Raw genomic sequence first — 13,602 nt, 5'->3', positions numbered from 1 at the left:
ATCCGTCTCAAGTATCCCCGTAATTCGAGATTGTCAGGATTCTCGAGAATTATAAAATTATATAGTTTACTATAATATTTTATAATAAAATGTTATATCTGTCGCATATTTCGTTATTACTTTTGCTCCATATTCTAGCTAGTATAATTTTAAAATTCTCATGAATCCCGCAAGTCTTGGGAATCCCGACTTGGTCGAGAATCATGAAACTCTCGGGAATCCCAACAATCTCTAGTTATGAGATACTTAGGAGATAAAAATTGGCTAGCCGATCTGATCCGATATTTTTGGAATCTCGCACACTTCTGTGTAAAAGTGAACCATTTTCTAGAGTGAAAATATCATTATTTTATCTAATAGAATTTTATTGGCAAAAAAACAAAATGCACGATACATTATGAACTTTACACGCTAAAAGAATTTTAGAAAGCGTTTGCATTAATTGTAAACACGAGGTTTATTATTTATTATTAACTCTATCATTTGAAATTCATACTGAATTTTAGAAATTCAGGAAAAAGCTTAGGAAACTCCACCATGAATTTTATAATATAACAGGTATAATATTTATTATAGTATCCGATTAAAGTATTATATACACATAAAACCAAATCTAGATTGATTCATCTAAAAGAAAAATGTACATACTTTTTCGGTACATAGTAGTTTCTATATCTTGAGATTGTATTATTGTTTTTTAATTCTGTGTATTCATCTGTCTATTTAAAATTAATGGAGAATCGCATTCTCATTACTCGTTCTTGCAATAATTTCTTGTAAACGAACTACTGACGCTAAGTCATAATAACTAATCTTGAAAAAAGTTATGCAAGTCACACGGACTAGTAAATCTATGATCTTGACACTTACAAACGAGATTCTTTGTAACAAAATTAGCAGTATTGTTAATGAAAACGAAGGATTGTTTCAAGAAAATTAACAGTTATTTATCTATACAATTTTATAGTGGAATATCTATTATATTTTCACACATAAACAATTATCAAATACAAATTGTCGATTAACATTTAAATTATCTAAGCGATATTGGAATATTTACTATTTGTTATTATTTAATACTATTTTGCGCATTTCATTCGAGCAGAAATTCTTAATATGCATACTAGACGATCAAATTATCTAATTGCGGGGTGAATGACTCGTTGAATCGTTGGATTCTGAAACAAAACACGTCCGCGTGTGCGTTTAAGCTCGCTTCGAGCACGTTTAGTACGTGTCCGCAATATTAACATTTTTTCCTTGAAATTCCCCGGGAACACCTGAATTATCATTTTTCAAGAAAACTAGACGTCAATTTGCCGGGCTACGTTTTCTCAGAAAGCAAAATTTTCTCACATCTCGCATTAGGTGATAAACAACTTCGCGTTTAACAAGTCACTTTTCAATTTTAAGTAGATTCGTCAGTCGTGTACATCCTTCGTAGCCTTCGTCACTTTAAATTACTCAATGCAAAACATTTTTAGAGTTTGATATTTTTTTTATAATAAACCGAATAATCATTAGTTTATTATAAAATACGCGTATTATTTGTTGTATTATAAAACATTAGGACATTATACCGTAGATATTTAGAATTAAAAGTTAGTTATACACGAAACTTAGAATAATTTCTAATGTAATATATAATGTTTCTGAAGGAATAAAAAGAATTTTCTGTTAAACAGAATCAGTAAACTTCTACCATTTGGACTATCGCACAACTTTATTATCAGACATATTTTGACAAACGGATTTAAGTTATGGAAGATCGGGACCTGCATTGATAGATGGGTAAGTAAGATCCTACAAAACTTCTACCATTTTCTACTAATTGATTAAACAGTATGCGTGATTTATAATTATTAATGGTATAAACATCTCAGTTTTATCTTGATTAATGCGTTATTCGTTTCATTGATCTTATTAAATGTATTACCAAAAATCTGGGAACAATGCTATATACGTTGCATAAATTGAAAATTGATTGAAAAGATATAAAGTACGTAAGGAAGGTAAATTAATAGCAATAAACATGAATAAGTTTGTAAATAAGATAATATTATATAAATCTCATTTTTGTAAAGTACACATATATTCACTTTTCATTTCTCATTCTCACATACGTTTTATCATATTCGTATCATATTCGAAGTCTTTCCTGTTAGAATTTTCTTAATTTATTTGTCTGACATTTACACTACTTGCACTTGATGTAAGCACTTGATGTAATTTGATTAAAAGGTTGATATTTTTGTCATATGTCGATTTGTTATATCTTGTCATGCAGTTGTGACAAAACACTCTGATAAGTTTCAATGGAATATATCAGCATCACTCATGGTTGACACAAAATCTCTATAAACATTTAGATCAACTGTTGTTTTCATTAATATCTCCAAACTATATATACATAGTTCCCAGAGATAAAATCAAAGACTTTCGTTTGAAGTATATTCTAAATATATATTTTTAATAATAATTGGGAAATGTTCAAATGCTTATGGGTGCGCTGTAGTGTATGAATATCGTTTACCATCACACTATTACTACCACCAAGACATAGATACAAGCCATCCTCGTACAAAACCAACTCACAACCCTTATCATTTATCCCTCTGTACGCGTCGTAAAGACAAGTATGATCATAGTCGTTACTACTTTAACGAGGTCCAGACGACACTTAACTTATGCATTCTCGTCACATGCGCCTCAGCAAATAGGTATGTAGGTGATAGAAACTTTTTTCCACGTGCAACACGCCCGTGATGACTCACTCCGAGTATGCATCGAGTCGAGAAATCGACTCTGCATCCTGATCGGAACACGATTTCCGTGAAACCGTTGGTTTCACCGTTGCGCCAAAATGCTTCCGTTTTCGTTGACAACCTTTTAACACTCCGACGATAATCCACACCAATGGTCATAATTAACAAAGATAATAAAACTTGTGTACATTATACAAACCTTTTAGGAACGAAAGTAGAAAATTGGACTTTGTCTCAATTTCACTATTTGGACATACGATTAGCGTACAATTTTTATCAAATGACAAATAATTCATTTTTATAATTATATTATTTACTTGCCGTAAAGAAGAGTTACAGAGAATTGCAAATTTCAAGATAGATTTTAATTTGTGTAGTAGAACTGTTGTTTATATAAATTGTATTTATTTGAACGATATTTTAGTTAGTATCTGGTTTAATAAATGAACTTACTGAATATACTTATAATATCTGAATTTGTGAATTTCTACTGTATGAAAAATCGTAGTTCTTAATTATATTTATAAAAGTGTGAAGCTGTATAAATATCCTCCTTCGAATTTCTATTTATACCGAATTATACCGAAATATACCGAAATATACTTTTGAATATATATTCAAAGTAAGAACATCTAAAAATCAGTATTAAATCTTTCTTGCCATTTTTCGAAAAATGTTGTCGATAACAGGTTGTTGTTAGTAGTAAAAGCAGCTAATTGATAAAGCGTTATTATTTCAATACGTAATCAATTGTATGAAATTCTCACGCTGATTAATCGTGTCGTCCCTGTAGCACGATCAAACGCGACTCGCGACAACTTAATGGAACGATAAGCTAGCGGTTAGAGAAAGCTGAGCTTGGTAAATTCGAACGGTATTCGAGTTCAGGTCTTGATAAATTCGACCATGATAATCGTGACGGAGATCGATGGTCTCGAATGAATTTAATTTCATTTTAATTTAATTTTCTGTTAGATGTCGTTTCTGTTCATTCTATGTGAATGGAATTCTTGGTAAGATAAAAAAAATAAAGTAAAGAGGATTTTATTGTGCTGATGTCGATGCTTTTGTGCGATGTTTTTGTCGAGTAATTGCGATGTATTGCGATTTACAATTTTCCTTTTTTTCTCATTCTCTTCTTTTTACATTTATTGCAGGTAAATTTCACAATTGTACTAGTACGATTAATGATATTTTTCAAGTTACAAGTTACGAAGCAGAAATTGATAAATTCTATTGTATAGTAGTAACAATTTTTCTAAGTTTATAAATTTAATTAATAAATTTCACAAATTGTCCTATTTAATATAAAATTCTAAAACAAAATTCCACATGAATGACGTATGACTTGCTCGATTGCTTAATTATGCAAAGAGAGTTCATGGGGATTGATAACTATACTGATTTGCATGAATCTCAATGATTAGTCTGAAACAAATGAAATGGATTTACATAGTATTGGAAAGACAGCAGAATGCTTACAAAGGAATTTTCTTAACGTTGAATTTCTCTGTTGCAGAATTTTTATTTCACCAATTTTTGCTTTCTTTTAGACACATATACAGAATTATATCAATAATCTGATTATTCATGATGAATATTCAAGGACCGCTAATATTTTTATTATAAATCCTGTTAATATTTGATGAGCACCTATTTAAGGATGATATTGATCCGTAAAATCGAGACTCTAAAGAAACGACATTTTATACGTATCAACTTAATATTTCTAAAAATACCTAATGTTACCTAATCTTGCCACGAGTATTATATTGGCTGATTAATAATATTGGAGACTGCTAATTTAACCGATGCATTTGCCTTATCCTCCTATAAAATCTATTAAAGTTACGTGTTTAAACTCTAGCATTTCGTTTCATACATAATAATCACATGGTCTTTTTTCAAGCATCTTTGAAATGTTGCAGGCATTCAATTCAGTCGATCAATCGAAACTGTCTTAAATATGCTTAAAATACAACGTTTCGAATAAGTTGAAATCATGTTCGTTCCACAGTCATTATTCTCCGTCAGATTTATCGTTGTCGAATTTATCAATCTCGAAAACAACATGTATCCGTTTTTTGTTCTTCGCGAGACTTATTTATTATTGCAACGAAGCGATGCATTTTAGCACATCTTCAGTACTTTAATGTATTGAAGTACACAGAGTGTTTCAGAATGAGTGTTAACAATCCAAAAAGTACTTTGGAATATTGGTTGCAAAATAAAATTTGTTCTAAATAACATACTTCTTTTATCATTTGTATAGCTTATATTTTTAAATTAAAATTAGATTATATAATGTTAGTAACGTAGAAATGTATATATATATAGGGAATGTATCATGCAACCTATGACTACTAACGATAGAAAAATGATAAAGGAATATTTCTTGAATAGAAAAAGTAGAACAAAAGAATTCTGTTCCATATTTCAAATTTGTTTTATTATGTAGTCTCAGTCTCGTTTCTAATAATTGTAAGAATTATACGGCTCTCTATATGATAATTATACAACAATAATTTCATCAAGTTTAGAATTTACACTTCTATTCAAGAAACTCATTGTAAGAAACATTAACTATCTATGCTGGAACAACATGCTGTATTCTTTAATGCTGAGCATAGAGACTGTATCATCTGTGAAATATAAATATAACTAATTGTAAGAAGGTTTAAAGAAAACTAACTAGAAAAGCTAAAGTTTAAACGACTTTAACCAATTTTTCTCTCAGCTTACCATACATCTATACCGATAAATATACGTACATATGTGTATGATTAATCGTGGCAAAACATTTCTATCGTATATAAAATAATTCCATTTCATTAATATTGCCAATGTAGACGTAACAACGAGTAAATATTTTCTTATAAAGTATCCGACGATATAATTCTGTATCAGTGACCAATAAAATCTATAAATATTAAAGCTCTTTCTCTAAAATAAGACAAGTAAAAAAGGAACGGAGAATATTCTGAGAAGATTTATCGCAATAAGATTAATGTATAATATAAATAACCACAGTTTTCGAAATTCGAAAAATAACTAGTTCTAGTATAACACATTATTTTTTAAGACTGTTTTATAGTCTGTCAAAAACACTCACATCTGTCCTGAAGTATTCTGGGTGTTTATCCCTGTGATTGATCGAATATTGCGATCGTTCGAGATTTGTTGGATTTTGCACGTGGTGAACCGATTAAGTAAAAAACTAGCTATTTAGCTCGAAGGATCAGCCACTAATATTGGAAATAATTTCTGGCACGATTGCCAAGGACGAAGAATAATAAATAAACTAGCGAAAACGAGATTTAATTCGAGACAACAACCAACTATTGGCTAGGACAGGTGACGACTACAAGCGTCGACTTTGCGACGAGTAACGACTAAGAAGGACAACTAGCAACTAAGAATGACGATTGACAACTAACTACTTGTTTCTAAGAGGCAACCAATTTTGCAGTATCCCACTCCAGTAGATTTGTAGCAAAATATACCCCTTGGGCGGAGATAAAGAGGTTAGTCGCTGGTTTGGCAACAGGATAATCTCGGCAGGTCGAAGGTCGCCAGAAGAATCTTTGGGATATGACCTTATGCTACTTTTCTAGCAAGGAAACGAACAATGATCTCCAAAGAGACGAATTTTTACCAAATGCCGCACGTGGGACGCATACTAAAATGTATAAGATGCTTCGCTGTGTCATAAAATTACCGCGTTGCATTCCTTAACACTGACTATTAAATAAGAATGAAAAAAGTGGAAAAGATGTTTTTTATTATATAAAGTCATCGTTCGACGCAGTAATCTCGAAGAAGAGAAAAGAAATATTTCCTTTTTATATGTTATGTAACGTCGTATGTAAATAACGTTAATGTCCATCGATTCACTTTCTCTCTTACCTCCCTCGATCTTCGGATCGCATGACACACAGGAACAGTGAACGAGCATTCGTCGAAAGGAGATTGTCCCGTGGCCGATCTATCGATCGATAGATCTCTGCGGGTTGACCGACAGGCCGATTGAAAACCGGTGAAAGTTGCCTGTGGTTCTCTGTATTCTGCTTCCATTGCCATCAATTCCGTTCATTTCTTTGCTTGACCGCGTGTTAGTGCGATTACAAAACCGCGAGCTTTTCTTCCCGTTGTCTGCCGATCAATGTTTCCTTCATTTCTCATTTTCAGCTCTATTTTTTTAAATAAAATTAGCTGTTTGATAAAATTATGAAAATATTTCCCTATGTTATATCGTTTTTCTTTAAACGTGGCTGTTACATTGTAGCGACTTCCTATTGTCAGACTACAAATGTTTCTGCATTTTGGAGAAAATTAAAGGGCCAATAATCTATAGGACGCATATAATGTGCAAAAATATATAGCATATTCAAATAAACTTGTAATATAAAAATCCATAAACATCCGTAGTTTAGTCGTTATTTCTATTTTCGTGTTATTAACATTTCATAAAAGAAATAAGCCTCTTTTAAATTGATCGTGGTTTCTATAGTAGTAGGCAGATTGTAAATGCTAATACAAAATCAAATTTTATGCATACATCTTAAGAAATAGAACCTAAGCAGAGATTTTACTCGTCCACTAGAATTATAATGGTTACTATGGATATCTTATGTATTTCTACATACTATGTACATCCTGGATATTCTTGCATCTTTCAAATTTGCATAAATGCATAAACATCTACAGTCGAATAACAGGAAATTTATGTTGTGAATAAATTAAATGTTTTAAATGCGTAAAAAATACATTATACATATAGTTAAACTACTGACAAAAAAATTGAAATCACTTATTCCATTGTATCTATACCCATTCTCATAAATTACTAACTTCGTTATTAATTCGACGTCATTACTACGAATACTAATAATGCTAAAATGATAATTTTCTTTAGCTGGATATATTTATTACGAAAATGTTCCTAAAGTAAGATATTATAATAGAATTGAATGAAATTTCATTTGTTAGAAAAATTCTATACGAGTCAATAATTGACAAATACGAAAATAAATGGAAAATAAAATTTTAAAATTATTGAAGGAGTCATTGCTTTCTAAAGAATCTTCTAATAGCGTGACTTGTAGAATTTTTTTCTATCAAGTTTCGTTGTTTATTACATTCGAATTAAAAATTAAAGAAACTTCAACTCTTCTACATTCCTTAACCATTTCCTATAACATTTTCGATGACGTGATATTTTATCTACTAACGCTATTGTTCTTAGTAATTGTCCTATCACTGTGATTATCACGCTCGAATAAAATCAAGTACATTGCTGAGGTGTTTGTAATTTATAGAAATGGTTTCTCTCTTAGTCATAGTTGCAAAGATTTAATATATCAGATACCAATGTTTTATCGAAACTAGTATAAATCTGATTGCAAAGTGATATTAAGACTAGGACTAATAAATACTGAGACTAATAAATGAATCTAGCGTTCCAACAATGTTTCATGTACTTCATGTTTGATTAGATATCGATTGTTTATAAAGATTGAGTAAAAGTCGAACGTATCGAGGAAAGGTGGTTGCAATCGTTATCTACATTCTATATCATAGGAAAAGAAACCGAGTGAAATTCCACTTTCACCTCTCTTTTAAACTGGCTTCCCGCTACGAAGAAAGAATCATATCACTCTTGTTGGACAGTCGTACGCACGCGAAGTATTTTCATATAAAAGATCTTTATTTTTATTTTATTAACAATACAATGTTAGTTGCGAACTTTCATACGTTAACATACTTAAGAGATATGTAATCCTGAAAAACCTTAATGAATATATATGATCGTTGTAACGTACGAGTAGAAAGTATAAATTTGTCTTCTGAAGTATAAAAGTGTTTAATTATTGTAACATATGGCGTGAAACCGGCACGATGACTTTCGTCTCGATTAATCCTTAAAGTCTGCTATAATTTTTATGCATGATTCATCGCTATCGATAGTGTTTCCGTTATCCGAATTGTGTCAGAATGACACATTAAAGCATACGAGCCTCTTAGAAACCAAACCTATCAATTTCACTTTTCGTCAACTTCTCGATTTTATTACATAAACACACGATTAATATTCAATTCTTAAAAACTAAATTACACACATTCATTTATTCGATTTACTATTATAACACAAAATTTTGTTTTATTAAAAAATCTCTTTTTACCAAAAGTTACGCAAGTTATCTTGACTAGTAGTTTAAAATGATCTGGAAACTTGGTCCGATGTTTGAGCTGAAACGCATCGATTAGATTAATTCGATTGATTTACCAGAAATTCTACTATAAATGTTCTGTGCATCATTAAGTTGTACCGACATCATTTATTTTCAAATAAACCGATTACAAGAGAAAGAAGATGATTAAAATCCCAAGTTACATTTAATATCGCAAACATCTACTCAAAAGTACATTCACTATGGCAAACATCGATCCAAATGCGTATTCACCACCCTCAAATACCCATTCAAATGCACATTCATTATCAGAAACACGTGTCGAGAAATTCATTCGCTATTACACACACCTATTGAAAAACCTATTGAAAAACCAATTCAAATTTACATTCAGAGCTACAGATTCTAAATCCATATTTACATTTACGAATTTTCACAAGAAGTCAAAGTTTATACGATCTTCATCAGAATCAAATCTTTTATCACCCGACGTGATACCGATTCCCGGCGTAATTTTTCACCGAGGAGGAAACGGATCTCACGCCCCGATAAATTGACGTCTGGCCCTGTAATCTCGATGATCCAGTATGAACGATAGCGTTTTCTATATCGCGACCTCACGTAGAACTCTGAACGATTAGTCGGCGCGGTTAATGAGCCAATCGGTAACGAGATCCAGGAACGAAATCACTGGACCAAGCGTGAACCATCATCCACAAGAGAGGAAGAACCGTCTTTCTAACTATGTACGTATCTATCTTGCTTAGTAGGTCGAATCGATTACTCCCCCTCCCCGTATGCTCGAAAACAAGATTAATCGAAAGCAGGCGCGCCAGTATGACGATACCGCGATGCTGTGATGCTGCGAAATAGGCTTTCGGATCGCTTTTGTTCTTGCCTTATTATTTTCAATTGTATCAATTGCCAGAATTACTAGCAATTACTTTTTGATAAATAATGCACGTGTATCGTCGTGGTATTCGCGTACAAAACTTTAATAGTCTGAGGCACAGGGGCCTCTATTATCGGTACCAAGATTCTACTACTCTAATTTCTCGATATGTATATGCGGAGAGAGTAACGATGAGTTCGTGAAACTGACGAACACGAGGTTAATCCACAGTTTCGTGTAAATTTCGAACCAACAAAGCCGCAGCGAAATAATCGCGATACAGTTACGAATTGATTATATAGATCTTGTTTCGTCGATATAGTTCTAATCTTCTTCTCGTGTTCTCCCCTTTAGTTTTCCACCCTGGTATTACTCAATCGCTATATCACACCTAGCGTGGAAAACTTTCGAGGTTTCGATCGATCGTTTCCTACAGACGAACGTGGTGACATGACGTTACGCTATTTAAAGACCATCTTTCGAAGTACTCGAATGGAAGCAGGATAAAGTAATGTATATATTAGTGATTTAAAAGATTTAATTGATATTGTATTAGAGGAACTGAAACAAATTAATTAGTGAACAAGATAAATGGAAAAAAAGTTTGAAATGTTTTCTAAACTGTATAAAATGATTCCTATCTTGTCTGATTAGTCGACTGGTTTATCGAAACTGGTTTAATGTTGTTTGATTAGGTTGAATCGTTTTAAGCGTAAGGTTAGATGATTAATTCTGCTATCGAGTGTCATTCCTGTCGACTAACTCTAGCTCTGTCACACTCGAATGCAACGGAACCTCCTTGAAATTGATTAATCTTGTACGCGGTTTATGCGAACTCTCTTGCGACAAAGTACTATTCGTAAGTTGAAGGCTGACATGTAAAGTAGAATCGCATTTTAATCGATTTTGTAATAAAGTCTAACTTTTGTCAAGTTAAAGTATTTATGTATAATTATCATGATCTTAATTTACATACTGGAGTCTCTTTAACACTTTTTCGACGGGATATTTTTTATTAATATAAAATGATTGATAGATCGAATTGAAACAAAGTTTATAATTACAAACTGTGAGCAGGATAGAAAAAATTCGGTAATTGTAATACTAATTGATATTAAATTATTATCTGCGTTGTTAAAAGAAAAATTCCATTCAATCGTAAAAATTTTTATTTAGTGAAGAAAGAATACCCGCGACGATAAATAGAAAGTGCAAACACAGCGAAACAGATAAGATTACATTGTTCCATGACAACGACGAATTTTGCACTGGTAAATCATTAGTTGATAAGGAGGTTCAAAATGGAGCAACGTTTGTATCAATCACTATCGTTTCGACGAACCGATAATTTAATTGCTAAACACAGAATCAGCTACGAGGAATCGCAATTCACTCTGCAACGTTCGACAAGCTCGCAGAACATCGCTTATCTTCTATTTCGATCGGCGTTGCTTTGAAATAGCATTCGATGACGAACGAAATACTAGATTCAAATCTAAGAGACAGGTCGCCGTAACTGCAATAACTTGTTGCTATCCGATCCGTGGAATTGAAAGGACTAATGCATCGTAGGATATATATTCAGTTTGTATCGATCGTTCTTCTCGTATCTATGCGCCGTTTAAATAACAAAAAAATACCTAATAGCGATGATGTAATAATAAAGAATAGAACTTTAAAAGTCTTTAAAAATATAATATTTAAACAATAAAATGATTCTCTTTAGTCTTTGGTAAATTATTCTTAGTACTATAGTACTCGTTGTAGTACGCTGATAAATATAGTTATAAAAAATTGTTGTAATTTGAGAAAAGCTTAGTTTGTAAATATACATTAAGGAATGAACACGAACAGAATAGGTCATTCCAGAATTCAAAAGAATATTATATGATACATAGGATCGTAAGAATGTATTTGTGTGTGTTTTCTCATGTATGAAAATATCTTCTTACATTGACAAGGATGGAAAGCAGATTTATTGATATTTTCTGTAATATATGAGGACATGCGCGAGTGAAAATAAAAGGACTTTTAGGAAACTAGCTACATAAGCTAACATTGTCAATTCATTAGAAGAGTAACAGAAATAAAAAGGTGAGTTTCCCAGAAAATTAGTTTGAAGTGAAAAGTTTGAAATGAAAAATTATTAATCATCGACGAATTTAGCAATGAAAACGTCGTTTATGTGCATCGCTTATTGAAAAAGTTTTTGAATCATGATATTAGGAAATGTTTCTTTCGTTTTATAAGGAAATAATAGACGCACAATGTTTTTTGTTTTATATTAGTCTATTGAATTATGCACGAACATAATAATAGAAATAGAACGAAATAGATTACACTTAATTTAATAAAATAATATAAAACAGAAATTTTTGTTCATCTATTATCACCTTATGAAACGAAAGAAACTTTTCGGACTACCTAATATTTTCTTACTAGCTATTATAATTGTTTTCGAATAATACTCCTAGAAAATAATTCGCTCTTAGCGTTTATTTCTGCTGAAATCTCAAGCCTGGCGACTTTTAATATTTATCACTTTACCCGTAAACCAACTATATATTCTTTTATCAAAAAAAGAAATAGTTCGAGTTATTGTTTGATCTTACCTTGACCAATTCAAGGTTGTACGTTAAGAAACAAAAATAATTGCTTCTTATCAAATGGTTCGTAAAGACAATTGTGATAAACGATCTTAGCAAGTCTTAAATCGGCGTTGTACACGATTATCCGATACTCGGAAGTGAATAACAATACTAAATTGCCGCGTCGCTAATGCCTGTGTATTCTCGCGATAATGAAACTTATATTCCAATAGAAAAGAGAAAAAGAACATATTCGAAGATACAGTCAATTATTTAACATCGTTAAAGCATTCTAGAAACGTCGTATGGTCGGCAGTTTTTCCAGAGATAGATAATGTTACAACTTAGTCATCTGATATATAATTGACAGTTTTTGAGAAACGTTTCATATTACCGAGAATGAAAGGAAGGAAATTATGCGATGTCGTTGAATAATGGATGGAATAACTCAAATTTAATATTGCAACGTTAACAAAGTTGGCCGAATATGAGAAATGGATTGAAGTGAAATTTAGATGGACAAATAATTGAAATTGTTTTCGACCTTATTGAATAATTATTTGGGAATTTTGCATTGCACTTTGAAAAATCTTTTTGAATTGTTTAAGCTATAGTATATAGTATATAGTATCTCCACTAAACTTTGTGTCAATTGTTATTACCAATTAACCTTAAACAGATGGGAGATTAAATTAAAAGAAATCTTTATCCCAAGTACTGTTTAACTTTATTTACCTATACATGGTGATCCTAAGAAAAATGTATATTATTTTAGAATTAAAATATATTTAGTACAGTATAAGACGAAACGTTTCTCATGAACTATTGATTATTTATTATATTGGTTAATGGTTAAAGTTATTTAACTCTTACCATTAGCGCTAATCGACATATTTATGATGTCATACGTTCTCTATGCCAAAATATATAATGTTAAACGCGTTAAAGAAGAGAGAAGAACGAAAAATATTACAAATTGGGAGAATTTGATACCAGGTATTTAATGATCACATTTCATTAAAATGAAAATATTCGAAGCGCAATTTAAGCTGATATATAAAGCTACAAAGGCTATTACAGCGTATCATTTCTACTTCTATGGCGTAACATTCACCGTCAATTTTTCTTCATTATTTAATCGCGTGCTCGCTGTTTATCCGATCAAA

At 31.5% G+C, this 13,602-nt stretch overlaps 1 protein-coding gene across 2 annotated transcripts in view; it reads left to right on the top strand.

Moving 5' to 3' along the window:
• Nucleotides 1-13,602, top strand: part of LOC126920898 (class A basic helix-loop-helix protein 15-like) — a 262,862-nt gene that overhangs the window by 16,339 nt on the left and 232,921 nt on the right. For both annotated transcript variants that reach the window (XM_050731886.1, XM_050731876.1), the window contains exon 2: nucleotides 1,686-1,791. The gene's annotated coding sequence lies outside the window, so the exon portion shown is untranslated. The remainder of the gene's footprint in view (nucleotides 1-1,685; nucleotides 1,792-13,602) is intronic.

Source organism: Bombus affinis, chromosome 1 (genome assembly GCF_024516045.1).
Source record: "Bombus affinis isolate iyBomAffi1 chromosome 1, iyBomAffi1.2, whole genome shotgun sequence".
NCBI classification, from domain to species: domain Eukaryota; kingdom Metazoa; phylum Arthropoda; class Insecta; order Hymenoptera; family Apidae; genus Bombus; species Bombus affinis.
Note: the sequence above shows the minus strand (reverse complement) of the source record. Positions and strands in the feature narration are given on the sequence as shown.